Here is a 13,280-nt window from a genome sequence, read left to right on the forward strand (position 1 = left end):
ATTGTGATTTGGAGGATGACAAGAAGTCAACAACAACTTGGCTTCGAAACCTGGCTCTGCCACTGACAAGCTCTAAGGTTATGGCAAAATCATTTAAATTCTTTGAGTCTCAGTGTCTTCATCCCTAAAATGGGATAATAATGTGTCTCTTACCTAACCTCACAAGGTTATTATGAGAATCAAATGGGATCATATTTGTGAATGTGCTTGTAGGAACTATTTTTCTATTGTTCAAATAACAATGGCCAATGTTAGTCAAATGCGTTCTCTGATCTGGACACTGGGTAATGTGCCCCAGACATACTGTTTCACTAAGCAATCCTTTGTGAGAGAGAAAGACTCGTTTTATACCCATCTCTCACAAGAGAGAAAGCAAAGGTTTAGAAAAGTCAGGAACCCCTGTTCTTAAGCCTGTTATTAGGGACGCACCCGGGTGCCAAGAATGTGCATCCTGAGCTAAACAGAAAACAGCAGTGAGTCCAAGAGGGCATTCAGTCAGCACCGTGTGCCATGTGGGAGACCCCCTCACCTGCGGGTTACTCAGTTTGTAAACACACCGAGAACTTTCCACAAAAAAAAAAAAAAAAAAAAAAAGACCTCAGTGTGTCTTCCACACTAACGAGCTCTCTCTGCTCCTGGGCATATCTAGGGTCTACCTGCGGAGGACACCTGGCGTTTTCACCTGCCCCCCCCGCCCCCCTCCGGCATCTATGCTGCCTTCCTCCAGTAACTGAACTGTGTAGTTTTGAGCAGGCTGACTCCACCCCCTCTGGGGGAGGCCGGCATCTAACCTGGCTAATTAGAGCCTTTGCCTTGGCCACAGTGATTGCCTCAAGGGCAGGCATATGAGATCCAAACTGAGATTCCGTTCCCCTGAGGTTGAGAGAGAATAGGAGCGAGCCTGGGACAGCCGGCCACTTTTCGCCACCAGCAGCAGCCTGAAGTTGAAGCCAACAGAGAAAGCAAAGCAAGGAGAATGGGAGAGCAGTACTGAGTGCTCATGACAGTCCTGGATCTATCCCTGGCTGGACGCCCCCCCCGCCCCGGCTCTCTTTTTAAAGTTTCTTTATTTATTTTTGAGAGAGAGAGAGAGAGAGCACAAGCAGGGGAGGGGCAGAGAGAGAGAGAGAGAGAGAGAGAGAGAGAGAGAAAGGCAGGCACAGAATCCCAGCCCCACACAGGGCTCGATTTCACAAACTGTACGATCCTGACCTGAGCTGAAGTCAGTCACTTAACCAACTGAGCCACCCAGGCGTCCCTCCCTCTCTCTCTTGTGCTTAAGCCCATTGGAATTGTGCTTTCTTACTTACTGCCAAGAGTGTCAACTAAACACCTATTAAAATGACACTGGCTCACTTCGCTGCTGTCCCGTGACTCATGGAAAAGGCAACGTGTCCTTTCCTGATGAACTGCAAGCCGGTTGTCCAAAAGCCACCAGACCACAGTTACTTTTCAGCTTACTCCTGTGAGACAGAGGGCATGGTTATGCGAATTAAGGGCATACTTGTGAAACAACAAATCTCTATCATTTGGGGTACCACAAAAATATAAAGGTAAATAGATAGATGGCTTGGGAGTGAGTTGGCTATCTTTATAAAAGTTACCGATCTAATGTTCTTAAGATGTGTACAGGAATACCTGAATCCATACCCACAAACCAGGGTGGGAGACAATGTCCCATGATTGTATTGTCTTTATTTTGACTCAAGGGCCCATCCCAATGTAGTGGATTTGCCACAAATGCTCTATAAAACCGTGCTCTAACCTCAGAGCTATGGAGTCACCCCACCCCTCTAGATGCCATCCCTACGGGAAGGATCTTTTCAGCTCTCTGGATCCTGGGCCTCTATCCACCTCTCTGGCCTAAGACACCCCTTTTCTCCCTCCATGCTCCACACTTCTCTGTTCCTCACTCATGACTTTAGGCTTTCTTTAAAGACTCCAAGAGAGGTGCCTTCAAAAGACTTCACTTTTGCAACACAGACCTCCCTAAAGACAAGAAAGCATGCAGGAACATTTACCTGACTGGCATGAATGGAGAAAACGTTACTGCTAGAAGAAAACACAAATTAATATCTTAGGAATTTTCCCGTTACCAATAATGAATTCATCATTGTTGCCTATCAACCATGTGCAAGACTCTGGGACCATTTGAGGTGGCTCCCTGGTCTATGGTAAGCATTAACTTGGAAGTCCCAAGTGAGAAAGTTATTCTCACTTTTGATCTCTCTGACAAGGTCCAGGAGAAGGTCTTAGCTTGGTGCTAATAGGTTTTTCACACATCTGTAACACTGGCCAGATTCCTTTTAATGCAAGCCGACTCCAGACTTGGATATAATAAGGAGTATTATAATAAGGATATAATAAGGAGTATTAATCTAGATTGTCCAAGAATCAGATATCAAGCAGAGATTAAAAGCACAAGACTCTTATTAAGGGGTACGCCTATGAGAGAAGATGGAGAGGGGCCTGCGAGGAGTTTGGCTGGGGAGGGGGAAGGGTCAGACTGGGTGGACGTCTGGCCTCAGCGAAGGAGAGACAGAAGGGGGGGTGGAGATTGGGTGGAAGTGTTGTACAGAGACTGCCAGGCAGATCTAAGGAAGGTTCAGCAAGGCCTTCGGGGACTCCTCAGTCAAAGTCATCTGTCAGAGGAGTTCCATGTCTTCAGGGAGCGGGCCTGCCTCCGTATCCCTGCTGTGAGCAAGCCACGGGAAGCGTGGCCTTGCCCCCGGGGAGGTGATGGATTTCAGAGCACAGCACTCAGACCCAGGGCTGACCACTTCCCAGCAGTTGGAGATGTGAGTGGCACATTCTCGTGGCCACCATACAATGTCACGAGTGTGGCATCCATAGAGCTAAATTCCTATGGCTTGGGGGCAATGCTGGTCTGAAGGAAGGTGGCCTTTCAAGTGGGGGAGGCTGCCACAGTGATGTTCCCTCCTCTTCCTCCTCTCTCTCTCCCACTGTACCAGGCTGGAAAATGCCCTTTAACCCTAAAGAAATTGATGCCCTAGTCCCTGGAAGCCAGAATGTGATGTTATTGGGAAAAAGAGACTTTGCAGATATAATTAAGTTAAGGACATTGAGATAAGATTATTATCCTGGGTTTTATCTGGGGTGGGGACCTAAATGCCATCACAAGCGTCCCTATAAGAGAGAGACAAGGATGTCACACAGACAGAGGCGGAGGTCATGGGACCAAAGAGGCAGGGATGGGAGTTATGCGGCCACAGTTGAGGGATACCAGTGGCCACCAGACCCTGCAAGAGGGCTAAAGTCTCTTGGGTGGGGGATGGGGGCTTGGCCCTGCCAACAGTTTGATTTCAGCCCAAGGAGACTGATTTCAGACTTCTGGCCTCCAGAACAGTGAAAGAATAAATTTCTGTTGTTTAAAGCCACCAAATGTGTGGTAACTTGCTACAGCAGCCCGAGGAAACGGATATATCCACCTTCCCCTCCCTCCTTATTTTCTCTCTTCCTTCTGTGCTTCCTCTTCATTTTGATTCTCTTTAACCACTTTCTGTGTTTCTTTTTTTCCTACTCTTTTTACTGAATCAGCGAAAGTACTTTCACTTGTTAAGTAATGTCCCTTACATTCCTGTTTTTCAGGAAACTCTGGTCCTGAATGTTTCTTCTGCTTTGTTTTCTCTTCTGATTTCCCTCACTTGTCCTAAGTAGGCCTTCTGCCATTAAAACTTTCCCCAAACCTGTAACTCAAGATCACATTTGTTTCCCCAACCTGTGTTAGGTGATGAGGGCCCAAAGGTGAACAAATTGTGGTTCCTGACCTCAGAGGGTCACAATCTAGAAAAAGAAGACAAAAATATAAATTTTTAAAAATTTTATTTATTTGTTTGTTTATTTATTTATTTATTTTGAGAGAGAGAGAAGGCGCGTGAGCAGGGGAGGGACAGAGGGAGGAAGAGAGAGAGAATCCCAAGCAGGCTCCATACTATCAACACAGAGCCAGACAGGGGACTTGAACTCACAAACTGTGAGATCATAACCTGAGCCACAGTCAAGACTGGGAAGCTTAACTGACTGAGCTACCCAGGAGCCCCCAGAAATGTCAATTTAAGAGTCCTAACATCTTTTAAGTGCTTTGATAAAAGTCTGTACTTTTACAGTATTGTTGGGCAGAGGATGTGGTTATTTATTAATTCTGTCGCGGGGCAAGGAGTAAGGGTCCTCCCGTAGAGGAGGTGACCTGGAGTCCTGACTTCCCAATCCATGAAGGCCACCATCCATCAAACATCATTTCATATCTACTACCCACCACATACTGAACAATGACCCACACGCATAAATGTGAGTGACATAATATGTCACAGTTGTTGTCTACTAAATATCCATTCCGCACTTTTTCCTTGATAACGGACCTCTAACATTATGCAGCACAGTAATGTACTGAGCTCCATTCTCTCTCCTAGCCCCCCATTCAGCTAGTTATGGGCACGTGACATACTTTCATCCAAAGAGTCCTAAACAGAGCTCTGCTTCAATTTGATGTCTGGAGGTGTGGCAGCCATCTTTGACCATGAGGTTACCAGCACGATGATGAAAGCCCAGATGCCGATGTTGGCAGAGCAGGAAGAAAGGGCATGGCCTTTGAAGGCAACCTTGAACAGCTGAAGCAATATCTACTACTGTTCCTTTTAATATCTTTTATAACAAGAGAAAAATATCTATTGTTTAAGCCACTATCGTTTCTTGCAGCCAAAGGAATACCTAGCACATTAATATTTTGAGAAGTTCTGATTTAGAAAATGTTAGAGGGAGTCACCTGCTTGGCTCAGTTGGTTGAGCATCTGACCGTTGGTTTTGGCTCAGATCATGATCTCATGGTTTGTGAGATTGGGCCCCGTGTCTGGCTCTGTGCTGACAGCACAGAGCCTGCTTGGGATCCTCTCTCATTCTCTCTCTCTCTCTCTCTCTCTCTCTCTCTCTATCTATCTATCTCTGCCCCTCCCTGCTCGCTCTCTCTCTCTGTCTCTCAAAAATAGGGAAATAGACTTGAAAAAAAAAAAAAAAAGAAAATGATAGGGGGTAGGAAGAAAGAGTGGGGAAGACAGAGAGAGTGCTTTTACAACAGAGAACAGGGTTTATTTCACATCTGAATGACTCTGAGATTTTTCTCCCTGGCACTTCACTAAGGCCTTCCTTTGGAATCCTGGCAGGCTCTGTGAGAGCTTTGACCAATAGAATATGGTAGAAGTGATAGGCCAGTTTCAAGGCTATAAGGGAGCAGAAGTTTCTGCTTCCTGTCTTGTTGAATGCTCACTCTGGGGCAAGCTGGCTGCCATGTAAAAAGTTCAAGTTTCCTGAGAAAAAACCCAAGCTAGCACATGGAGAGAGGGATAAATACCTGACCAGCCCCAGCTGCTCCAGCACCCCCAATTTAGGGCCAGGTATGTAAAGGAAGGCAACCCAAGCCTTGGGCACCATCTAACTGCGACTACTTGAGGGACCCCAAGAAACAGCCACCCAGATGAGACCACCAATCCTCAGAACTATAGGAGATAATAAATAGTGTTTCAAATTCCTCTGTTTTGGGGTGGATTGTTACACAGCATTTAGAACCTAGGAAACGTATACTTATTATTATCATGATTTTAGAGGTGGGGAGGTGGACAATAAAAGGGGCTCTCCAGGAGAAATCAAGCCAAGATGTGGCCAGCCTGGATGTGAGCCCTTGTTTTCTGACTCCATTCATCCTGGTTTAGAGAGAGTTGGAAAAGGAGGATGTGGCCCAGTGTCAAGGGAGTGCAGGTCCTGCGGACCTTGGCCTGAGCGGGTCTGGGGAAGGAACACAGACAGATGGAGGAATGCATGCCTAGAGGCATGAGCAGAAAGTAAGGATGTGAAAAAACAGCAGAGATGATTCCTTCAAGATACTTGGCTATGAAAGGAAGGAGAGATGCAGGTGTATATCTAGAAAGACTATAGGAAGGGTTATTATTCTTATTAATTTTGGAGGTAATCTCTACACCCAATGTGGGGCTCGAACTCATGACCCTGAGATCAAGAGTCCCATGCTCTATGAATTGAGCCAGCCAGGCAAACTTAGGGAGGATTGTTTTTATTTAAACTTTTAATTATGGAAAATTTTAAATATACATAAAGCAGAAAGAATAGTATAATGAAGCCCCAAGTACCCATCACCAGCGACACTACAAATGGTAGTGAGATTATTTTAAATACATCCCAAATATATAATTGCACCGGTTAATATTTCAGTATGTACTCCTAAAATATAAACACCTAACACAGAAAACCAAAGTATCATTATTGATGTGTTTTTTACATCCCTTTTATGTTTCCTTCCCATCTCTTTTTTCCTAATTTGTTCAAGAAAGCAAGTTGTTTACTTGGTAGAATTTTCTGCAGTCTAGATTTTACTGATTCTATCTTCTTGGTGCTGACATGTCCTGTAGATTGGTTGTTGGATCTAGAAGCCTGATCAGACTCAGTGTTCATTTTTTGGCAAGGATATATCAGGTGTGACTGAGTTCTTCCAGCAAGAGACACAAAATATCTTGTCCTTTTTTTGTGTGGTTTTAGCAGCCATTAACGAGCATTGCTTATATGAGCGTTATTTCATTGGTGACGTTGGGATTGTTGATGCTCTAACTGTATCATTCTTTTCTTTACAAGCTGGCATGTTCTATAAAGAGAAACTTGACCTTGTCAACAATTTATCTCTGAGATGGAATTTGTAGAAAACTAAGATAAATGTTTTACTCTGTGAGGGTCATTTTTACATTTAAGGACACATGTGAGAGTCCTTTAAGCTTCACGGCTGTTCTTGTCCATGGTCCTGCACGAGACATTCCACAGTCCTGCACTATAATCACTCCAGCCTCAATCCCCTTGATGTTTTGGGCCTCTCCCCTTTGGTCCTACCTATCTGGAAAAAGCCCACCCTGAAAGACCTGTATCACCCACCCTCTCTGAGCCTGTTGCTGAACTGTTGAGTGTTGCTGACAAAAAAAAAAAAAAAAAAATCACAAACTAAGGGCCGCTGGTTTCACAAACCTCGAGCACCCTCCACACCCCCCTACAACCCAACCATGTCTCTCTGAGAACACATCATTGACCCTTAAGATGTGACTAGTGAGTCTGAGGAACTACATTTCTATTTTTATTTAATTTCACCTAACTTAAATATAAATTGTCTCATGTGACCAGCAGCTACTATATTGTGCAGTGTAGATTATAGGACATTCCCTGATTACAGAAACTTCTATTAGGCCAGTCTAGGAAAGTTGACTTCCCATCCCCCAAGGTGTCTGGTTCATACCTTCTCCCTTTGTCTCAAATCTCCTCTAACATTGACTTGTACTGTCCCTTCATTCTTCCCTGAGAATACAGAATATTAGAAGTTTCCAGATAAAGTCTTCATCCTTCTTGACGATAAACAAGCTTTCTCAATCTCCCACTACTAATCTTCAAAATCTATGCACACTTGCTTCCTTGGGGTAAATGTTCAGTCTCCTAACAGAGGCCAAAGCCCTCATGATGCTCCAAATCCAGCCCCGTTTTGAGTTGCCAAGGACTCTGTCTTCATTTGTCCCTTCCCGTTCCACACCATCTGTCTTCCCAACTCTATTGGGTCACTCCCACTAGCAAGCAAATATGCTGTTATCTTTAATCTTTAGAAGTCCCCCTTTATCCCCACTCCCTGCCAGTTCTCTCATGCCCATTTATAGCCAAGAACAGTTCATTCTGACAGTGGTCCTCAGGCTAGTGGCATCCACATCACCCGGAAATTTGTTAGAATGCAGATTCTCAGGTACCGTCCTAGACCTACTGAGTTGGAAACTCTGGGCCCAGAAATGTTGGTCTTATAAGCCTTACAGGTGTTTGCCTGATTTCAAGAACCCAACATGTGTTCAACAATGAGTAACTACACTTTTTCACTTGGTGTTCACTCTTCCTCCCATGGAACCCACTCCAGCCTGGCTTCTGTTCTCAACTCTTCCTCAGAGCTTGGTCCTGGCCTCTTTCACCTTTTCTTTCCCAAGGAAATCTCACTCATTTCTTAATGTTATGAGTGCAACCTAGAGCTCCACATTTCCCGGGATTCAATTACTTGGTAACTCCATGTGAATGTCTCCAAAATATCCCAGTAAGTCTTAAAAACATCTTGATGTTCCCCCTCAATCTCTCCTTCCCCATGTCCCCACCCCAGTCTTCCCCATCTCAATAAATGGCATTCCTTTAGCATCCCCAGCCAGAAATCTCCAAGTTGTCCTTGATTCTTCCTTTCTTTCACTGCCCCTCCACATCCTTAATCAACTGAGCCACCCAGGTGCCCACCCTCCACATCCTTATGTGCTCTGTGTTGTGTAACACACTGATAAGTTCTGGGGAGGAGGACGTGGGCCTCTTTGGGGAGAGGATTATTCTGACTCCTACACCATTTTCTAGGAGGTGAGGCATCACTCTTCACTCCTCAAGTGCGACTTCCTTCCAAAGGGGACAGGATAGAGAAGAGGAAGTTTATAGTGGAGAAACCTGACAAACACTGTCTCAACCAGGTGGTCAAGATCAACATCAACAGTGATAAGTCATGTGGGTAATGTGCACTGTTGATGAGATGTGGTGAGAATGGCACTTTACTTCTGTTATCTTTCTCCCCACACCCTGTAACTCCTGTCTACTCAAGAGAAAAGTCTCAGGTAAATTCCAATGAGGAACATTCTACAAAATACCTGTTTATACCCCTCAAAACTGACAATGTCATCAAAAACAAAGAAAGTCATGGGGCACCTGGATGTCTCTGTCAGTCAAGTGTCTGACTTGTGATCTCAGCTCAGGTGTTGATCTCAGGGTTGTGAGTTCAAGTGTGAGTTGGGCTCCACACTGGGCATGGAGGCTACTTAAACACACACACACACACACACACACACACACACACCAAAGAAAGTCTGAGAAACTGTCATTCTCAAGAGAAGTTTAAGGAGACAGGAAGACGAAATGTAATGTGGTGTCCTGGATAGATCCTGGAACAGAAAAAAAGAGCATTAGGTAAAAACCAAGGAGATCCAAATAAATCAGGTACTATAGTTAATAATAATGTGTCAGGGGCACCTGGGTGGCTCAGTCAGTTAAGCGTCCGACTTTGGCTCAGGTCATGATCTCACAGTTCATGAGTTTGAGCCCCGCGTCAGGTTCTGTGCTTCTGTACAGAGGCTGGATCCTGCTTCAGATTCTGTGTCTCCTTCTGTCTCTGCTCCTCCCCTGCTCGCACTCTGTCTCTCTCTCTCTCAAAAATAAATAAATATTTTTTTAAATAATTAAAATTTAAGCCCCCACTTTATTTTTATTTTTTTAATTAATTAATTTTTTTTTTTTTTTTTGAGACAGAGAGAGCACCTGTGGGCATGAGCCAGGGAGGGGCAGAGAAAGACGGGGACAGAAGATCCAAAGCTGAAAGCAGAGAGCCCGATGCAGGGCTCAATTTCGTGAACTGTGAGATCATGACCTGAGTCAAAGTCAGAAGCTTAACCAACAGAATCACCCAGGCATCCCTAAGCCCCCATTTTAAAGATACATACTGTTTCCTTCCAAATCAATTATAAACTCCTTATAAAAGAACACACCTAAAATAAATTTTTTCAAAGTTTAAAATACCTCTTAGAAATGACTTAGAGCCGGGGCGCATGGGTGGCTCAGTCAGTTAAGTGTTCGACTTCGGCTCAGGTCATGATCTGACAGTTCGTAGGTTCGAGCCCCGCTCAAGCTCTGTGCTGACAGCTCAGAGCCTGGAGCCTTCTTCGGATTCTGTGTCTCCCTCCCGCTCTGCCCCTCCCCTGCTCGCACTCTGTCTCTCTGTCTCTCTCTCTCTCTCTCTCAAAAATAAATAAAACATTAAAAAGAAAAAAGAAATGACTTAGAGCCAAACAATTTACCAGTAATATCCTCCAAGTGTCCAAGTTATGAGAATCAACTAATTCCCATGAAAAACAAATTTCTGTATAAAAAGAAGAAAAGCAAAGAAAGAAAAAGGGAAGAAAAGACATTTTTCTAATGCCCCCCACTCCCCAAAAGATCAGAAGAGCCAGACACCATGGACAAAGTAAGCAGATCATACTAAAGTATTTTTTGAAAAATAAGAAAAAAACCCACCATAGTTAAGAAATCTAGATAAAGAAGTATAAGTCCTTTTTACAGTTACAAAAGTAACTATTGGAAGAACTTAAGATCATGAAAGAAGGGGGGGCAAGCAGGTACTGTAAAGATGCTGAATTGTCTTATTTGTGTTGGGGAACTGGTAGCTGTTGCCTATTTTGAAACATCAACCAACTGAAGGGTGAGAATTGTGGCCGGCATCTGTGGGGGATTTCTGAGGGTCCGGCATTCATCCACTCCAGTTCCAGGAGCAGTTCTGAGTTCTGTTTGGATGTCCACACTTCTCAATCCTGGTCCATGTGCTTTAGGTGGAGATGTCTCAAACTTGGCTCATCTGCTCCTGTCAACTGAGTCAGCCACGCCATTTTGGGAGCTTTAGTTTGTGGCCCAGAATGCAGTGCCTGCCTTCAAACCTTTTCTTTCTTTCACAGGGCAGTTCCTGTGACATAGGGTCTGTTTAATGTACTCCCTTATTTCTACGGTATGGGCTTGATGTTCTCTTTCATTCATCAGAAGGAAGAATGTGTGTTGCCCCAGGGGTCCAGAGACGGACCCAACACCTGCTGTGGGAAAGGATCCCTGGCATGGGGCAAGGGAAGGTTGGAAATCATTCGTTATCCTGGCATCCTGCGGCAGACGCTGCTGGCAGGTCACAGACATCCCCTTGGCATTCACCTCTACACTTTGTGGCTGCTTGCTGCAAATGCCTCCAAATTCTCTGCCTGAGGGCTTTTGTGGAGGGAGGAGGAGTGTGTAAGAGCAAGCTTGGCTGGGGTGCAGGGCAAGCTGAAAGTTCTGGAGAATTAATGTCCTAGCAGCAGCTTAATAAACATGCTAGAGGAGGAGTTGGTGGGTAACTATTCAGTCTCCTTGCCCCTCTGTTGGGATAACTTTGAGGCAGGCTCTGTAATGTATTCGAGTCCCCCAGTGGGACTGGGCTTCAGCTGCCCGCGGAAGAAACTTGCTTGATAGCATGTCCCTTGTTTATTGGCTCTCTTCTCGTTCTTATGCTTCCCTACTCCTCTGGGATCATCTCCCAAATAAACTACTTGCCTTTGAATACTCAGCTCAGGGTCAGATTCCGGGGGAACACCAACTAAGATACATCCAATCTCACTGTCTCGGGGACACCACCTGGGGTTTGATTTCCTTGAAACACTCCCCCGCCCCACTCGCTCTCTCTGTCTTTGTCTCTGTCTCTGTCTCTCTGTCTCTCTCTCTCTGTCTCTCTCCGTTTCCCTAGTGGCCCCACTCCAGCTCCAGCAAGGAACAGATGGGTCAGATCTAGCCAATCAGCTTTGATCTTTCACTAGCCACAGAGGGCAGCATGTGACCCATTCCAAGCCAATGAGATGCAACGAGACTTTCTTTTCACTGACTTTGAGCCTGGGAGGACTGTGAAGTTCAATGTAATGTGTTAATTTGACTGGGCCAGGGGTGCCCAAAGGGCTGGTAAAATATTATTTTTGGATGTGTCTGTGAGGGGGTTTCTGGACGAGATTAGCATTCGATTCAGCAGACTGAGAGATCTGCCCTCACCACTGAAGGCAGCATCATCCAACCCAGGGGGGAGGGGGAGCCCGAATAGAACAGAAAGACTATACTAGGGCATTAGTACCTGCATACACAGAGACATGGGTGGGGATTGTTCTCTGCTTACATAGGAGGAAAAACTCGAACAGGCTGCTCTGGTCCCTGAGGGGCCAGGCACCCCCAGCCCAGAGGGCAGCCTAGAGGAAGGAGGATGGCCAGTATGTTCAGCTAGAGCTCCTCTCTCCAGACTCCCCCAGCTCAGAAGAAAACAAGCTGCCAGCAGCTCCTGATGAATACTACATACAACCTAAACCCAGGTAGCATTCAAGGCAGCAGATTTCTACTTTCCTTCCAGGGATATCTGAGCCCAAACAGACAAATCAGGATTTACATGAAAGCGGTCTGTACCCTGAAGGGTGACTTCAGGGAAACTGGAAGCCTTTTCTTACTCCAAAAACATCCATCCACCGACTGGCCCATGTCAATATGGGGACACAGTACTTCCCCCCACCCCCTGACCTCCCAACCACCACCACCAAATATTGTGCCAAGTCAAAATCCAGATGCCTTTGGGACAGTCAGCTCTATTAGCTATTATCAGATTTTAATACTTAAGGGAGATTTATTATAGCATTTCACAGATTTTGTAAGAGGGCAGGTAGGAGGTAAGATGAGGAACCTGGAGGGAAGGGCTCAGTCACAGAGGATAAAGGACTCAGAGGGTGCCTAGTGTAGACTTTAGACAGATCACAGGGAAGACAGAGACTCAGGGAACATTCTCTTCCTCCAAAGTAAAAAAAAAAAAAAAAAAATAATAATAATAATAATAATAACTTTGCCCTGCATTCACCTAATACTCTAAGCATTTACCTGATTCTCTAAGACACACCTTGAGTCAAATCAAGCCATGCCCATTCATTTACAGGTGGCCTGTGACTGCTTGGGCTACAATGGCACAGCTGAATCACTGTCGTGGAGACTGGAGACTGTATGGCCTGCAGAACTTAAAATATTTACTATCTGGCCTTTTATAGATAAAGTTCGCTGACTCCTCTAAGCCTGAGGAGGTTCTCAAACTTGAGTGTGTGTTAGAATCCCCCACAGGATTTGCTAGCAAACCCACAGCGAGGAGCCACAGGCCAGAGTCTCTGAGTCATTATTCCATCTGGGGGAGGGCCCAAGAATTTGCTTTTTTTTAAAGTTTATTTCTTTTGAGAGAGAGAGAGAAGAGCACGAGCAGGGGAGGGGCAGAGAGAGGAAGAGAGTTCCAAGCAGGCTCTGAACTGCCAGCTCAGAGTCCGATGGGGGCCTGAACTCACTAACCATGAGATCATGACCTGAACTGAAACCAAGAGTCGAAGCTTAACTGAGTGAGCCACTCGGGCGCCCCAAGAATTTGCATTTCTAACAAGCTCCCAGTGCTGCTGCTGCTCTGCGCTCCTCTTTGAGAACCACTGCTCTAACCTCCCTACCTTGACACTTAATATAATGCCATTTCTTTCACTGCCTCATTCTACAGTTATGCCCACAAAGGCCCAGGCTACACAGCCATTCTGATTGTAGCCCATTGGGTCCTTCCACCAACCCCAATTCCCTGCTGCTTGTGGGTGCAT

This window comes from Panthera tigris, chromosome A3 (assembly GCF_018350195.1).
Source record: "Panthera tigris isolate Pti1 chromosome A3, P.tigris_Pti1_mat1.1, whole genome shotgun sequence".
Lineage (NCBI taxonomy): Eukaryota > Metazoa > Chordata > Mammalia > Carnivora > Felidae > Panthera > Panthera tigris.